Genomic DNA, 18,128 nt, shown 5'->3' with positions numbered 1-18,128 from the left:
TAGTTGCAGTTCATTTTTGTGCTTGGAGATGCCGTTAGCATTCCAAAGACATAGACGTAGGGAAGCCATTATTTATTCTCGATAAGCTTCTGGATAAGCAGGTTTTGATTCCGCATCAGTTCTTGCATACAGTTTTGCATGAACGTCATAAAAGTGGTCATGTTTTGATTGAGTGAGATCAATAGGGCTTCTAAGCCACTTGGAATTTGCTGGCCAAGCTCTGGTGCGCTAGGTTGCGGATTCTGTAGATGGTGGAGTGACGGGGTCTCTTTTGCGGGCTCCGTCTGTCCAGTTCGGAGCACACTAGCGAAGGATACACTAGGACTGTATGTAGCAGGCAAGTTAGATGATCTAACAGCCTTGGCAAAGAATACCTCCGGTGTAGTTTTAGAGGCGTTGACGGTGATTTTTGGTCCAGCTGGGGGTTTGCGCCCGTTTAGGTGAGATTTAAGATCCTTGAAGACAGGACATCCTCTGTAGTTGGCCGTGTGGTTCCCTCCACAGTTACTGCATAATCTTAGTGCGACATTGTTTCTGTCCTTGGTGCAAATGCCATCTTTATGATGTTCGCCACAGCCAACACACACTGACCTGAGATTGCAGTTGTTAGAGGTGTGGTTGTATTCCTGGCAGTTTTTACACTGCGGTGGTTGGTGTCTCTTATGGGGCTCCTCTACGGTGATTCTTCTGTGCAATAGGAGCTGTAGGTTGTAGATTGGGTGCACTTCATTTGGCTTCGACCGCTTTGCATCTGGTTGGAGCTCGATTTTAAAGAGCGGCTGTGCGACTTTGTTCCTGTTGATGATGTTGACAACGGATTTGACCGCAAACCCTTTTTCGACCAACGCGTCTGCTATTTCTTGAGTAGGGACCGATGGCTCAATCCCCTTCAACACAACCTGGAGCCCTTTACTGCTTTTTAGTTGGTAGGTATAGAAGTTGATGTTAGCATTACGGAGGTACTTTTCGATGATGCGGAAATTGTCCTCAGTTTGGGTTTGGCATTTAATTTCTTTAATGTTACCCCTATTGAGAGGGGTTACAACAAAGTTATTTGCCCCTACTATTTCTACTAGCTTCGAAATCAGGGCGCTGCAGTTGGCTCCACGGATGTATAAGGGGGGTGGTCTAGCCGATTTAACTTTATCTACAGCGCCGGCTTGATCATCTTGCTGATTGTTAATTTTTTTTTTTTTTTTAGTTTGATAATCGTTAGTAATTTTTTTTTAATTTAATTATATTTAAAAGAACTAATTAAAATTAATTAGTATTCTTAAAAATTTTAGCAAGAAAGTTCCACAATTGGCTACGTAACTAACTATCCGGGGAACAAATAACTATCATAAATGATAGAAACTCTATTTACCCAGAACGAGCACATAAACCATGTTATTGTTTCCCAATCAAGCCCGACTATCTCAATCTTCAGAGCCAATCCTTATCCCGAAGTTACGGATCTAATTTGCCGACTTCCCTTACCTACATTATTCTATCGACTAGAGACTCTTCACCTTGGAGACCAGCTGCGGATATTGGTACGGCCTGTTGAGAAGTTTGCGTATCCCCACCATAAATTTTCAAGGTCCGAGGAGAAAATATCGACACAACAGTATATGTCATGCTCTTCTAGCCCATCTACCATATCTCTCTGCGAAAGACTTCCATGGTAGTACGGCTATAAAACAGAAAAGAAAACTCTTCCGATACCTCTCGACGGCTTCTTTATGGTCGTTCCTGTTGCCAGGATGAGCACGAGGCCCATATTTAATAACAAACGGATACTCAACAGGTTACGGAATTGGAACCGTATTCCCTTTCGTTCAAAATTATTCAAGTGTTTTACTTTAGATTAATTTATTTGACATATTTAAAACTTGAAAATTTTCGGCTTTCGCCTTGAACTTAGGACCGACTAACTCGTGATCAACCACTGTTCACACGAAACCCTTCTCCACTTCAGTCCTCCAAGGTCTCATTCGATTATTTGCTACTACCACCAAGATCTGTACCAATGGCGGCTCCATGCAGGCTTACGCCAAACACTTCTAAGCACACCATTGTACCTTCCTACTCACTAAAGTTTCAAAATTTATATTATAAATAATATAAATCATCTACTTTAGCGGTAATGTATAGGTATACAACTTAAGCGCCATCCATTTTAAGGGCTAGTTGCTTCGGCAGGTGAGTTGTTACACACTCCTTAGCGGATTTCGACTTCCATGATCACCGTCCTGCTGTTTTAAGCAACCAACGCCTTTCATGGTTTCTGTATGAGTTGTTAATTTGGGCACCGTAACATTACGTTTGGTTCATCCCACAGCGCCAGTTCTGCTTACCAAAAGTGGCCCACTGGGCACAATATATCATAACCTTAAACTTCATATCAAGAAAGTTAAGGTTCTTACCCATTTAAAGTTTGAGAATAGGTTAAGATCGTTTCGACCCTAAGGCCTCTAATCATTCGCTTTACCAGATAAGATTATTTTATATAACATTTAAATGCACCAGCTATCCTGAGGGAAACTTCGGAAGGAACCAGCTACTAGATGGTTCGATTGGTCTTTCGCCCCTATACTCAATTCTGACAATCGATTTGCACGTCAGAACTGTTTCGGTCTTCCATCAGGGTTTCCCCTGACTTCAACCTGATCAAGTATAGTTCACCATCTTTCGGGTCACAGCATATATGCTCAAGGTACGTTCCAGTTAGAGGTATAAATAATATAAATATCATTATACATAACTATATAGAACGCCCCGGGATTGTGTTAATTAACTATAAATAGTTAAAAAACTAATCCCATTATTAGTCAAGTTAATTATGCTATTAGGTTTATATCCCAATAACTTGCACATATGTTAGACTCCTTGGTCCGTGTTTCAAGACGGGTCCCGAAGGTATCCTGAATCTTTCGCATTGTTAATCATACAAGTGCATATAATAAACACAGAAAATCAATGATAATCATGCTATTATATAATTCCGAAAAATTAACGCACTGTATTCATATAAATCTATCAACACTTTATCAAATTAATGACATTTATTCTATGTTAAAATGCAAGCAAAATAATTTAAATAAACTATAAGTCATATTTTATGATAAATTTGGTTCATGTTAATAGATTACAATGTCCTTATATGGAAAAAATGCACACTATTATTATAATATTATTGAAATATTACAACTCTAATGATGAATTTTCCATAATGGATATTCAGGTTCATCGGGCTTAACCTCTAAGCAGTTTCACGTACTATTTAACTCTCTATTCAGAGTTCTTTTCAACTTTCCCTCACGGTACTTGTTTACTATCGGTCTCATGGTTATATTTAGTTTTAGATGGAGTTTACCACCCACTTAGTGCTGCACTATCAAGCAACACGACTCTTTGGAAACACCATCTAGTAATCATTAACGTTATACGGGCCTGGCACCCTCTATGGGTAAATGGCCTCATTTAAGAAGGACTTAAATCGTTAATTTCTCATACTAGAATATTGATGCTCCATACACTGCATCTCACATTTGCCATAAAGACAAAGTGACTTAGTGCTGAACTATTTTCTTTTCGCTCGCCGCTACTAAGAAAATCCTTGTTAGTTTCTTTTCCTCCCCTAATTAATATGCTTAAATTCAGGGGGTAGTCCCATATGAGTTGAGGTTGTATATACACACAAATATATTATTAAATATATTAAAACCATTGTAAATTTCTAATTTAAGTGAAGAATAATATTATGACAATTGTTTTTCATTTCATATCATTAATAAGAGGCAATTCTAGATTAAAATTTTATATTTTTTATGCTAAACATTCCTCAGTATCATTTGATTTGAAAAAGAAAATTATACATCTTCATTTTTCTCATACATATGAGAGCCAATGTGTTTCAATTATTATTAATATTATGAATATACATATATATATATATCCAATAATATACCATATGCTTTAATATTTCGTAAAATACTAAAACAACTTATTTAGCATAGTCTTACAACCCTCAACCATATGTAGTCCAAGCAGCACTCTAAAATTAATTAAAGTACCATAACAGCATGGACTGCGATATGCGTTCAAAATGTCGATGTTCATGTGTCCTGCAGTTCACACGATGACGCACAGTTTGCTGCGTTCTTCATCGACCCATGAGCCGAGTGATCCACCGCTTAGAGTGATTAATAAATTGTTTGTTTATTTCATTACGTCAATAATATTTTTATTGAAAGAAATTAAAAATACACCATTTTACTGGCATATATCAATTCCTTCAATAAAATCTTAACCCAAACGAATGCTGCGAAATGTCTTAGTTAACATAAATGATTGAATACTGGACTTGATAATTTATAAAAGATGATAAATTTTGTAAGCGATCAAATTATGTAAAACGTTAACCTTAAATGCAGGTACAACATTGTACATTTGGGATGTTGCTTTAACCATTGAATGCCCAAACCAATAATGGCCAATACAATACGCAACGCCTGTATATTATGGTACATATACACGCAAATAAATAAGATATACAAAAATCATTTTCAATCTCCGATCGGAATACATAATTTTTATTTATGGCTGGCAAAACACCATAATTTAAAGAGTTTTAGCATATTTTGCTACCGTCCGTCAATTGTTGTTTAATTTTATACTCTTTTTTTTTATCCTTGGGTAAATAGGATAGAATTTAGTTCTTATGCTCTCATCTTTAATTTCATTTTCATCTTATATATCTTATAATAATTTGGAATTTATTTATTTTAATAACGGTTGGAAAATACAATAATGATCCTTCCGCAGGTTCACCTACGGAAACCTTGTTACGACTTTTACTTCCTCTAAATAATCAAGTTCGGTCAACTTTTGCGAAACAACCGTAACACGCAAGGCGTCACAGTGATCACGTCCGGAGACCTCACTAAATAATTCAATCGGTAGTAGCGACGGGCGGTGTGCACAAAGGGCAGGGACGTAATCAATGCGAGTTAATGACTCACACTTACTAGGAATTCCAAGTTCATGTGAACAGTTTCAGTTCACAATCCCAAGCATGAAAGTGGTTCAGCGGTTTACCCGGACCTCTCGGTCTAGGAAATACACGTTGATACTTTCATTGTAGCGCGTGCAGCCCAGGACATCTAAGGGCATCACAGACCTGTTATTGCTCAATCTCATTATTGCTAGACGCAATTTGTCCATTTAAGAAGCTAGTGTCCTTATAATGGGACAAACCAACAGGTACGGCTCCACTTATATAAACACATTCAAACACAATAAACATTTTACTGCTACCATGAATGAAGGCAATATAAGCTTCAACACCATAATCCTGAAGATATCTATTTAATATATTTGAGTCTCGTTCGTTATCGGAATTAACCAGACAAATCACTCCACGAACTAAGAACGGCCATGCACCACCACCCATAGATTCGAGAAAGAGCTATCAATCTGTCTTACACACTTATGTTCGGACCTGGTAAGTTTTCCCGTGTTGAGTCAAATTAAGCCGCAGGCTCCACTCCTGGTGGTGCCCTTCCGTCAATTCCTTTAAGTTTCAGCTTTGCAACCATACTTCCCCCGGAGCCCAAAAGCTTTGGTTTCCCGGGAAGCGACTGAGAGAGCCATAAAAGTAGCTACACCCAATTGCTAGCTGGCATCGTTTATGGTTAGAACTAGGGCGGTATCTGATCGCCTTCGAACCTCTAACTTTCGTTCTTGATTAATGAAAACATCTTTGGCAAATGCTTTCGCTTAAGTTAGTCTTACGACGGTCCAAGAATTTCACCTCTCGCGTCGTAATACTAATGCCCCCAAACTGCTTCTATTAATCATTACCTCTTGATCTGAAAACCAATGAAAGCAGAACAGAGGTCTTATTTCATTATCCCATGCACAGAATATTCAGGCATTTGAAGCCTGCTTTAAGCACTCTAATTTGTTCAAAGTAATTGTACCGGCCCACAAAAACACTCGATGAAGAGCACTAATGTAGGTTTTTAAATAGGAGGAATATATAAAAAGTACAAGTACTTAATTACATATAAGAACTCCACCGATAATACGCTTACATACATAAAGGTATAGTACTAACTACAAATGTATGTTGTACTACCCGTATGAAGCACAAGTTCAACTACGAACGTTTTAACCGCAACAACTTTAATATACGCTATTGGAGCTGGAATTACCGCGGCTGCTGGCACCAGACTTGCCCTCCAATTGGTCCTTGTTAAAGGATTTAAAGTGTACTCATTCCAATTACAGGGCCTCGGATATGAGTCCTGTATTGTTATTTTTCGTCACTACCTCCCCGAGCTGGGAGTGGGTAATTTACGCGCCTGCTGCCTTCCTTAGATGTGGTAGCCGTTTCTCAGGCTCCCTCTCCGGAACCGAACCCTGATTCCCCGTTACCCGTTGCAACCATGGTAGTCCTAGATACTACCATCAAAAGTTGATAGGGCAGACATTTGAAAGATCTGTCGTCGGTACAAGACCATACGATCTGCATGTTATCTAGAGTTCAACCAATATAACGATCAATTGATCGCTTGGTTTTAGTCTAATAAAAGCACACGTCCCAAAAGGTCCGTGTTTTAATTGCATGTATTAGCTCTAGAATTACCACAGTTATCCAAGTAACTGTTAACGATCTAAGGAACCATAACTGATATAATGAGCCTTTTGCGGTTTCACTTTTAATTCGTGTGTACTTAGACATGCATGGCTTAATCTTTGAGACAAGCATATAACTACTGGCAGGATCAACCAGAATAATGTTATTATTTAATGTGTTGTTAAAAACATGAATATATGAATTTAGACAAACGCATATTTTAAAATATTTAAAGATACTTGACAATATTATATATTTTTCAATAAAATAAAATATATTATTTGTGGTAACATTTTACGAATACGGCCAAAATTTAATAGCGTTCATTTTCGTTTTTCATTAATTGTATAAATTTTCAATAATAATGATCAAAAATATCTTTATTTTTACACTTACAAAATATATAATCACATTTGCTTTAATTTTGTTTATTTTCAAATAAAATAAACATTTGTATTTTGATATTAAATTTAAAATTTAAATAGAAATTGATATTTAATGTGTGATTTTATATATTAAGTAAAACCATCACTCAAATTTAATGTGACGAATGTTTTTTAATTATAAGGAAAAGTTAATTCAATAAAAATGACTTGATTTTAATAAAAAAAAATAATAATTTTGCTCTATATAAAAGATCAATTAGTTAATTTGCGAACATAACAAGATTTATGACGCAATTCTCATATTTACCTTTTTATATAAAAAGGTTAAAGATTATGAACAATTAAACTAAGAACTAATTTAATGCTCATAATCTTTATTTTGTATTAACGATAAATCCAAATATAACCAGTGAATAAACTTCAGCAGAGAGAACGCTCCTAAGACCGTTTCATCATACACCTTGGAATACCTTGGTAGGCTTTTTCATTATCTTTTTATTTGATATATTAAATTTGAAGTAGAGCATAACCTTCAATTAGTCTGAACAACCACTGTTCATCATGAGTAGGTTTTGTGACACGCTTTCTCGAAATCGCCCATTTATGTTTGAAGGTACCACTCAACAATAATTTTTCATATGTATTTTTATAAATACCATTAAACTTCATTATAATATATAAATAAATTGACATTGCCGATTATAAATGCATAAGACATATGTATTTGAGAACTGTACCGATATTACATATGACTGACCATGCTCGACATCACACCACCTAAGTAGGTTTTGTGCCACGCTTTCTCGAAATCGCCCATTTATGTTTGAAGGTACCACTCAACAATAATTTTTCATATGTATTTTTATAAATACCATTAAACTTCATTATAATATATAAATAAATTGACATTGCCGATTATAAATGCATAAGACATATGTATTTGAGAACTGTACCGATATTACATATGACTGACCATGCTCGACATCACACCACCTAAGTAGGTTTTGTGCCACGCTTTCTCGAAATCGCCCATTTATGTTTGAAGGTACCACTCAACAATAATTTTTCATATGTATTTTTATAAATACCATTAAACTTCATTATAATATATAAATAAATTGACATTGCCGATTATAAATGCATAAGACATATGTATTTGAGAACTGTACCGATATTACATATGACTGACCATGCTCGACATCACACCACCTAAGTAGGTTTTGTGCCACGCTTTCTCGAAATCGCCCATTTATGTTTGAAGGTACCACTCAACAATAATTTTTCATATGTATTTTTATAAATACCATTAAACTTCATTATAATATATAAATAAATTGACATTGCCGATTATAAATGCATAAGACATATGTATTTGAGAACTGTACCGATATTACATATGACTGACCATGCTCGACATCACACCACCTAAGTAGGTTTTGTGCCACGCTTTCTCGAAATCGCCCATTTATGTTTGAAGGTACCACTCAACAATAATTTTTCATATGTATTTTTATAAATACCATTAAACTTCATTATAATATATAAATAAACTGACATTGCCGATTATAAATGCATAAGACATATGTATTTGAGAACTGTACCGATATTACATATGACTGACCATGCTCGACATCACACCACCTAAGTAGGTTTTGTGCCACGCTTTCTCGAAATCGCCCATTTATGTTTGAAGGTACCACTCAACAATAATTTTTCATATGTATTTTTATAAATACCATTAAACTTCATTATAAAAAAAAAAAATTTTTATTTTTAAAACCATAAACTTCATATAATATATAAATAAATGACATTGCCGATTATAAATGCATAAGACATATGTATTTGAGAACTGTACCGATATTACATATGACTGACCATGCTCGACATCACACCACCTAAGTAGGTTTTGTGCCACGCTTTCTCGAAATCGCCCATTTATGTTTGAAGGTACCACTCAACAATAATTTTTCATATGTATTTTTTATAAATACCATTAAACTTCATTATAATATATAAATAAATTGACATTGCCGATTATAAATGCATAAGACATATGTATTTGAGAACTGTACCGATATTACATATGACTGACCATGCTCGACATCACACCACCTAAGTAGGTTTTGTGCCACGCATTCTCGAAATCGCCCATTTTTGTGTGAAGGTACCGCTCAATAAGAAATTAACATTTTTTTTTTAAATATGTTTTTAAATATTACGATATGCATATCCCATATGATATGGATGATCCCATATGATAAATGGGCAAAATTTATATTTTTAATATTGAGTAAAATTTTTTTCATATAAATGGGATAATAAATAAGTCCCATACGTTATGATATTTTTTCATATGATATGAGATATTTATACGATATGCATATCCCATATGATATGGATGTTCCCATATGATAAATGGGCAAAATTAATATTTTCAATAAGTAAAAATTTTTTTTCATATAAATGGGATAATAAATAAATCCCATACGTTATGATATTTTTTCATATGATATGAGATGTTCATACGAAATGCATATCCCATATGATATGGATGTTCCCATATAAAAAATGGGCAAAATTTATATTTATAATATTAATAATTTTTTCATATAAATGGGATAATAAATAAATCCCATACGTTATGATATTTTTTCATATGATATGAGATATTTATACAAAATGCATATCCCATATGATATGGAAGTTCCCATATGATATTGAAATTTTTTTCATATAAATGAGATAATAAATAAATCCCATACGTTATGATATTTTTTCATATGATATGAGATATTTATACAAAATGCATATCCCATATGATATGGATGTTCCCATATGATATTATATTTTAAATTTAAAATTTTTTCAAATAAATGGGATAATAAATAAATCCCATACGTTATGATATTTTTTCATATGATATGAGATGTTCATACGATATGCATCCTATATATGGATGTTCCCAATGATAAGTGGGCATAATTTATATTTTTAATATTGAGTAAAATTTTTTTCATATAAATGGTATAATAAATAAATCCCATACGTTATGATATTTTTTCATATGATATGAGATATTTATACAAAATGCATTTCCCATATGATATTGAAATTTTTCTCATATAAATGGGATAATAAATAAATCCCATACGTTATGATATTTTTTTCATATGATATGAGATATTTATACAAAATGCATATCCCATATGATATGGATGTTCCCATATGATATTGAAATTTTTAAATTCATATAAATGGGATAATAAATAAGCGCCATACGTTATGATATTTTTTTCATATGATATGAGATATTTATACGATATGCATATCCCATATGATATGGATGTTTTTTCAAAAAAAAACCCATACATGATAAATGGGCAAAATAAATATTTTCAATATTGAGTAAAATTTTTTTCATATAAATGGGATAATAAATAAATCCCATACGTTATGATATTTTTTCATATGATATGAGATGTTCATACGATATGCATATCCCATATGATATGGATGTTCCCATATGATAAATGGGCAAAATTTATATTTTTAATATTAAGTAAAATTTTTTTTTCATAATAAATGGGATAATAAATAAATCCCATACGTTATGATATTTTTTCATATGATATGAGATATTTATACAAAATGCATATCCCATATGATATGGAAGTTCCCATATGATATTGAAATTTTTTTCATATAAATGAGATAATAAATAAATCCCATACGTTATGATATTTTTTCATATGATATGAGATATTTATACAAAATGCATATCCCATATGATATGGATGTTCCCATATGATATTGAAATTTTTTTCATATAAATGGGATAATAAATAAATCCCATACGTTATGATATTTTTTCATATGATATGAGATGTTCATACGATATGCATTTCCCATATGATATGGATGTTCCCATATGATAAATGGGCAAAATTTATATTTTTAATATTGAGTAAAATTTTTTTTCATATAAATGGTATAATAAATAAATCCCATACGTTATGATATTTTTATAATATATGAAATATTTAACAAAATCAACCCATAAGATAATGAAATTTTTTTCTAAATGGGATAATAAATAAATCCCATACGTTATGATATTTTTCATATGATATGAGATATTTATACAAAATACATATCCCATATGATATTGAAATTTTTTTCATATAAATGGGATAATAAATAAATCCCATACGTTATGATATTTTTTCATATGATATGAGATATTTATACAAAATGCATATCCCATATGATATGGAAAAATTTTTTTTTCATATAAATGGGATAATAAATAAATCCCATACGTTATGATATTTTTTCATATGATATGAGATATTTATACAAAATGCATATCCCATATGATATGGAAGTTCCCATATGATATTGAAATTTTTTTTCATATAAATGGTATAATAAATAAATCCCATACGTTATGATATTTTTATGATATTGAAATTTTCATATAAATGGATAATAAATAAATCCCATACTTATGATATTTTTCATATGATATGAGATATTTATACAAAATGCATATCCCATATGATATTAAAATAAATTTTTTCATATAAATGGGATAATAAATAAATCCCATACGTTATGATATTTTTTCATATGATATGAGATATTTATACAAAATGCATATCCCATATGATATGGATGTTCCCATATGATAAATGGGCAAAATTAATATTTTTAATAGTGAGTACAATTTTTTTCATATAAATGGGATAATAAATAAATCCCATACGTTATGATATTTTTTCATATGATATGAGATATTCATACAATATGCATATCCCATATATGGATGTTCCCACTTTTTTCTTTTCAATATAATGAGGAGATAATAAATACGGAAGAATTTGTAATCCACATTTTATTGCATCACTAAAAAGATTACGATTCATTTGGCTACATTATGACGATCACAGTTGAAACCGCCATTTTCGTTCTTTTAAGTTATATACTTATAATAATTTTATTTTCCCTTTGTAATAGGGACAGTAGGAATCTCTTAAAATACATATGTTGCGTCACTAAAATGATGACGATTCATTTGGGTACATTATGACGATCACAGTTGAAACCGCCATTTTCGTTCTTTTAAGTTATATACTTATAATAATTTTATTTTCCCTTTTTAATAGGGACAGTAGGAATCTCTTAAAATACATATGTTGCGTCACTAAAATGATGACGATTCATTTGGGTACATTATGACGATCACAGTTGAAACCGCCATTTTCGTTCTTTTAAGTTATATACTTATAATAATTATATTTTCCCTTTGTAATAGGGACAGTAGGAATCTCTTAAAATACATATGTTGCGTCACTAAAATGATGACGATTCATTTGGGTACATTATGACGATCACAGTTGGAACCGCCGATTTCGTTCTTTTAAGTTATATACTTATAATAATTTTATTTTCCCTTTTTAATAGGGACAGTAGGAATCTCTTAAAATACATATGTTGCGTCACTAAAATGATGACGATTCATTTGGGTACATTATGACGATCACAGTTGGAACCGCCGTTTTCGTTCTTTTAAGTTATATACTTATAATAATTTTATTTTCCCTTTTTAATAGGGACAGTAGGAATCTCTTAAAATACATATGTTGCGTCACTAAAATGATGACGATTCATTTGGGTACATTATGACGATCACAGTTGGAACCGCCGTTTTCGTTCTTTTAAGTTATATACTTATAATAATTTTATTTTCCCTTTTTAATAGGGACAGTAGGAATCTCTTAAAATACATATGTTGCGTCACTAAAATGATGACGATTCATTTGGGTACATTATGACGATCACAGTTGGAACCGCCGTTTTCGTTCTTTTAAGTTATATACTTATAATAAATAATAATACTTATTATATGAAATACTCTCCATATAATAAAAATACATCGGCAATTTAAAAATCGAATCATCAAGCAAAGGATAAGCTTCAGTGGATCGCAGTATGGCAGCTGCTCAACCACTTACAACACCTTGCCTGTTACAAAAGTCGTTTACAATTGATTCTAGGCTTTGTCATTGTATTAAATAATGTTTTAATAAGTAACTAGCGCGGCATCAGGTGATCGAAGATCCTCCCAATTTACTATGTTACAAATAACATTGGCATCACATCCATTGTCGTTTATAAAATAAACTTTTAATGGTTTAGAAGCCATACAATGCAAATTGCCCCTTATTTATCATTGCAGTCCAGCACGGATACGACCTTAGAGGCGTTCAGGCATAATCCAACGGACGTAGCGTCATACCACTGTTCGCTCGAACAAGTATTGTGCCATTGGTCCGTACCTGCGGTTCCTCTCGTACTACGCAGGAATGCTGTCGCAACAACGTTTTGTCATTAGTAGGGTAAAACTAACCTGTCTCACGACGGTCTAAACCCAGCTCACGTTCCCTTGCATGGGTGAACAATCCAACGCTTGGTGAATTTTGCTTCACAATGATAGGAAGAGCCGACATCGAAGGATCAAAAAGCGACGTCGCTATGAACGCTTGGCCGCCACAAGCCAGTTATCCCTATGGTAACTTTTCTGACACCTCTTGTTAAAAACTCTTTAAACCAAAAGGATCGATAGGCCGAGCTTTTGCTGTCCCTGTGTGTACTGAACACCGAGATCAAGTCAGCATTTGCCCTTTTGCTCTATGTGTGGTTTCTGTCCGCACTGAGCTGGCCTTGGGACACCTCCGTTATTATTTGAGAGATGTACCGCCCCAGTCAAACTCCCTACCTGGCAATGTCCTTGAATTGGATCATACCTGAGTAATTGGAGTTATACCAAAAATTTCAAATTGAAAATACATAAATGCAATCTCTCATTAAAGAATTTGTTTGCGATTATATAACAAACTCGTGATACTTTGATCAAGAAGCTTGCATCAAAACCCAATACCATAAGATATAATAAATATATCCGTATAATGGCTAGGAAATGATACACGTTCCATTTAATCAAGTAAGTAAGGAAACAATAAGAGTAGTGGTATTTCATTGGCGATATCAAACACAAGGAATAATATCTCCCACTTATTCTACACCTCTTATGTCTCCTTACACTGCCAGATTAGAGTCAAGCTCAAAAGGGTCTTCTTTCCCCGCTAATTATTCCAAGCCCGTTCCCTTGGCTGTGGTTTCGCTAGATAGTAGATAGGGACATGAAGTCGAGTTTATTTAACGTGACGTGTACCCATTGATAGGGTGTACAACCACGGTACTCTAATATGCCACATTTGTGACATATAGTACAGCGGGTCAAAATAATGCGTCAACCAACGCCCTTCAGAGATACTGCTATTGCAGGATCTCATCAGTGCCTGTTGAATGCCATGCTGTCGGACATGACATTCCCCCTGGGTAAGGAGCGAGGCCCATCTTAAACCTCTGCTGGTCTATGGGTACAGCACCCGGTTGTGTAACGCAACTCCACGCTGAGTCCAATGACTCTCCCCGCATTTGGGTATCAAACCACAGCCACTACGATCTCCCACTAGGGGGCCAACCTCTAATTGGGCTAGCCTTGGGCTACTAGCCCATCCCGTAGTACCGAATCACAGCTTCGGTCGGCTGTTCGCAGTCGAAACTACTAGCCATATGTGTCCTCGACAACACGGAATGGATCGTCCTCGACTCCCCCCAACTAGGGTTCGTCTACCAGATTGCAGCTCTGGCGGGCTGTTCGCAGTCGAAACTACTAGCCATTTCTGTTCAACACGAACATGGAATGGATCATCCCCGACTCGCCCCTCATGGGGTTTGTCTACCAAATTGCAGCTTTGGCAGGCTGTTCGCAGTCGAAACTACTAGCCATTTCTGTTCAACACGAACAAGGAATGGATCATCCCCGACTCGCCCCTCATGGGGTTCATCTACCAGATTGCAGCTTTGGTGGGCTGTTCGCAGTCGAAACTACTAGCCATTTCTGTTCAACACGAACAGGGAATGGATCATCCCCGACTCGCCCCTCATGGGGTTCATCTACCAGATTACAGCTTTGGTGGGCTGTTCGCAGTCAGAGACTACTAGCCATTTTTGTTCAACACGAACAGGGAATGGATCATCCTCAACTCCCCCTCATGGGGTTCGTCTACCAGATTTGCAGCTTTGGCGGGCTGTTCGCAGTCGAAACTACTAGCCATTTTTGTTCACCTGAACAAGGAATGGATCATCCCCGAGTCACCCCGATGGGGGTTCATCTGCCAGATTAAAGCGCTCTGGTACGGCTTTGCAGTGTGTGTGAGGTACTGCTACCAGTTTTGGCCCGTCCGACCCGGCACTGGTTGATCCTGTGTCATTCGCCGCCTTCTAAACGCCGCACGCGCAAACAGTTCAAGCATCTGAAGCTGCTCCGGTGTGTCTAGGACCCGGGAAAAGACCCAACGGGTATCTTCCCTTCTAACACCAAGTCCATCAAGGTCTCGCAAATCCGTATAGAGCGGGCAAGCAACTAACACGTGCTGCCAGTCTTCGCACGGCGCACCACATCGACATGTGGGCGTCTGACTTAGACTTCTCCGATACAGAAATGCGTTAAGCGATCCATGGCCAGTCAGCAGGAATCCAGCATGAAGTCCAAAACCAAAGTCCTTCCGGCTGAAAACGAAGCATGCGTCCGGGATAAACTCATGAGTCGGTCTACCGCACTCATCGTCATCCCACCTGCGTTGCCACTCGCAGCACATGCGCTCGTCCAGCATCGCCTTCATCTGCCTCCGATCCAGATTTGTTACGTCCAGACCGAACAGCCAATCGCCTTCCTCCAGCGGGTGGGCATGCTTCACCTTGTACCTAATTGCCAGTTGCTTGGCAACCAAGTCCAGAGGTGGGGCTCCAGCAAGCACCTGCAGTGCCACAGTGGACACTGTACGGCATACCGGTAGGCATCCTAAGAGCATGACTCTCTGGCAAGAGCAGAGGTGCCTCCTGGCGACCATCGTACTCTTAACCGCGGAATACCACACTGAGGCACCAAATAGCGCACAAGGCACCATGAGTCCAGCGTAAACAGTGCGTCTGGATCGGGGACTGAGACCCCAGTCGACCCTCAGAACGCGACTGAGTGCACCACTGACTCCAGCCAACTTACCGCGTAATCCTGCGATGTGCGGCTGAAAATTAAGCCGCTCGCCGACTGTGATGCCCAGGTATCGGTATTGAGTTACATATTGTAGGCCTGCTCCTGCAAACTCTACAAAGGGTGGCCTAGTAGCGGCCAATCTCCCTTTTAGTAACATCATTGCCGTCTTGCTGGTCGAAATCGAAACTCCGACTTCAGCTCCCCAAGCTCCCACGACGGACATCAGCTCCTTTCCACGACGTTCCAGCTCGGCTCTCGACCTTCCCTCGACGAGGACCAACAGATCGTCTGCATATGCACTGAATACGCACAGGGGCTCCAAACGTTGGAGCAGCACATCCATCATGGTGTTCCAAATGAATGGTCCACTGATGGATCCCTGCGGACATCCTCGAGTGACCTCCACGTCAACCTCTCCGAATCTGCTGGTCATCCTCGCTTTTCTGCCACTGAAGAAGCTTCTCCATAAGCTGGCTTCTTGGCATCCCGCGTCAATCAAGCGGCGCATAACCGCGCTCCACTCAACATTGTCGAAGGCACCCTTAAAATCCACGAAAAGACCCAGCACGTATACCGCCTGGCTGGCGGCAACGCTGGCCTTCACATGGTGCCAGGCATCCTCAACACAGCGTCCAGGTCGAAAGCCGAATTGCCATCTATTTCCTTCCGGAAGCACCTCTTTCATTCGATTAACCATAATCCCCTCTAGCACCTTGCCAAACACTGGCAGCAAGCAGATGCCCCGATAGGAAGCTGGATCACTCCTTTCCTTGTCGGGGCCCTTGAGGAGCGCCACTACTCTCGGGCATTTCCACTCAAGGGGAAAATATCCCTCTGCCACACAGCGAGATAACAACGCTGTTATGTGCTCGGGGATAGCACGCCATACTGCCTTGCAGATACCACCTGTGATGCCGTCCAATCCGGGAGAGCGCCTGCTCTTCAACCGGGCGACGCATACTCCGATCTCGAAGGCTTCGAGAGCCGGTGTAGCTCCGCTTGGAATAGCAATGTCGTCGCTCGCTGCCGCAACTGGAAAGAAGTTACGGAGGAGGAGACTCGCGCAGTCGTGCCAGGTTACGACCGGCCTGCCATCCTCGCGAAGGCATCCCAACTCTGTGGACCGCTTTCGTCCTCGGCATATCTTGTATGCATGCCCCCATGGGTCATCTCTGTGGTCTCCAACGAAGTTCCGCCAGTGATCCTCCTTCGTCTTCAGGATGAGCTTCTTGAACTCGCGGACAGCCGTCCGCAGATGAGTTGCCAGAAACTGCGCAGATTCGTTCCCTCTGCGCCTAGCATCCTGGAGCCTCCGCCTAAGTCTCCTGACTTCATGACGTTTTGTACTCAGTTCAGTGGTCCACCACTTTACCTTTCCAGCGGCTCGCGACGCTCTGCGAACTAACACCCTGTCGCACGTAGACTGTACGGCAAGGCGTAGTGCAGACACCGAGGAGTCCAACGGCGACATTCTAATGTGCTCCAACGGAAGGTGCTCCCGAATTTCCTCTACCAGTACGGAGTCAAACAAACGCCAGTTAGCATTTCTGAGCTTCCAGGACGGCACAGGAGCAAATGTGCTCTCAACTGTGTCTGGGGAAGGCGTCACCACAACGGTGATAATGTTGTGATCGCTCATCTCCCACTCGTCCACGCTCCAGTCATACGCGGCCCACGTAGACGCTGCTTCGCTAACAATTGTTACGTCAATATCGCTTTGTCCACGGCGATTATCGAACGTGTACACCTCGCTGAATCTGTTGACAACTCCGGCTCGGCTAGCGAGAATCCAATCCTCTAGCTGCTCACCCCGTCTGTAGTTCAGCTGGCCACGATAGCTATCGTAGCGTTTACTGAACCACATCGGAGATACAGCATTCGAATCTAGGCAGAGGATGACCGGAGTACTGCTCGCCAGTAGCAGTATGGTATCCATGTACTGAAAGACGCTTGTCAACTCAGCATGCGCATGGCAGTACAGTGAGATCAGGTA

At 37.7% G+C, this 18,128-nt stretch overlaps 2 non-coding genes across 2 annotated transcripts; both read right to left on the bottom strand.

Annotated features, from left to right (window-relative positions):
* Positions 1–4,007: 4,007 nt before the first annotated feature.
* Positions 4,008–4,186, bottom strand: LOC137579665 (5.8S ribosomal RNA). Its single transcript, XR_011032878.1, has one exon. It is a non-coding gene; the product is annotated as a 5.8S ribosomal RNA (ribosomal RNA).
* A 606-nt stretch (positions 4,187–4,792) lies between these two features.
* LOC137579661 (small subunit ribosomal RNA) lies at positions 4,793–6,784 on the bottom strand. The gene has a single exon (XR_011032875.1). It is a non-coding gene; the product is annotated as a small subunit ribosomal RNA (ribosomal RNA).
* Positions 6,785–18,128: the final 11,344 nt, after the last annotated feature.

The sequence above is a fragment of the Drosophila tropicalis genome, unplaced genomic scaffold (genome assembly GCF_018151085.1).
Source record: "Drosophila tropicalis isolate 14030-0801.00 unplaced genomic scaffold, ASM1815108v1 contig_756, whole genome shotgun sequence".
NCBI classification, from domain to species: Eukaryota; Metazoa; Arthropoda; class Insecta; order Diptera; family Drosophilidae; genus Drosophila; species Drosophila tropicalis.
The sequence above is the reverse complement of the archived record's forward strand: the minus strand, read 5'-3'. Positions and strand labels throughout refer to the sequence as shown.